Source organism: Haliaeetus leucocephalus, unplaced genomic scaffold, assembly GCF_000737465.1.
Source record: "Haliaeetus leucocephalus isolate CR32 unplaced genomic scaffold, Haliaeetus_leucocephalus-4.0 Scaffold365, whole genome shotgun sequence".
Lineage (NCBI taxonomy): Eukaryota > Metazoa > Chordata > Aves > Accipitriformes > Accipitridae > Haliaeetus > Haliaeetus leucocephalus.
The window spans coordinates 7,290-8,414 of NW_010972801.1; positions in this window are offsets into that span (position 1 = coordinate 7,290).

Consider the following 1,125-nt stretch of genomic DNA (forward strand, 5'->3'; position numbering starts at 1 on the left):
AGTCAAGATGCAAACATCTGCAGTGCCTGCTTGTTACTGGCCTCCAGAACATGCTCAGGGACACACTGCTCTCCTATAGGAGGTTAAACAGCCTGTTGTTCCATTGGTCATCCTCTGGCCTGTGTTGGAAGAGAGCTGTCAACTACTTTGGAAGCCATCAGGGACTTGTCCTGATCTCCATGATTTGTCAACAGTGATGCAGAGTGAGCCTCGCTACAAAACTGGCTTCCTCCCTCCCCAGCCTTGGATGATTCCCCTCTGCTCCCAGGGGCTGTTCAAGGCTGACATTCCTCAAGTAACCTCTGACTTGATCGCCACTTACTGCTGGTTGTTTTCCTCCAGGGTCCTGTCACCAGTCACAAAGGCCTGGCAGAAGTCACAGCCAAAGAAGTCATTCAGTTCCTCAGCCTTACCTGCTCCTACACTTAGGAAGTTCAGCAGCAGGCCCACATGATCCCTGTCTATTCTTTTACTGTTAATGAACTAGTATCAGCTCATCTTCCTGCCTCTATCCTCCCCTGCATCTCTCAAGGCAATGGGACCTTTGGCTTTGGCATCATCCCTACATCCTGGGACAAGGTTTGTACATTCTGTTGGCAGCTGTCCCTGCTTCCACCTCCTGCCTGCTGCCTTTTTGCCCTGGAGCTCAGTCAGTGCACACAAGCAGCCTTCTGAGAAGGTTGCTTCTCTTCAAAGGTATTTGGGGAGATCATTCTTGTGCTTTAAGGAGGCTGTCCTGTATGGCCTGTCAGATTTCCCATGCTCCTTCACCCAACAGAGCTGCTTCCCATGGCACTGCTTGTCTCAGTCTCCTGAGTGTGTCCAAGTCTTCTCCTCTGGAGTCCCAGGTCTGTGCTCTGAGGCTGGCCTTACTCACTGCCCTTTGGTATCTCATCCCCCACTAATTCATGCCTATGACAGCCAAGACAGACACTGAATATCATCACATCCCTAACCAGCTGTTCCTTGTTGGCCAGGATCAGGTCCAGGTGAGAATCACCCTTGATGCCCACCTGGCAGCTGTCTGAAGAAGTTGTCCCAATAGCCAACTTCAGGCTGTTGGCACCCTGTTGCTTTGCCTTGCCAGGGAATGCCAGGGCACTTGAAGTTGTTCACCACAGGAAC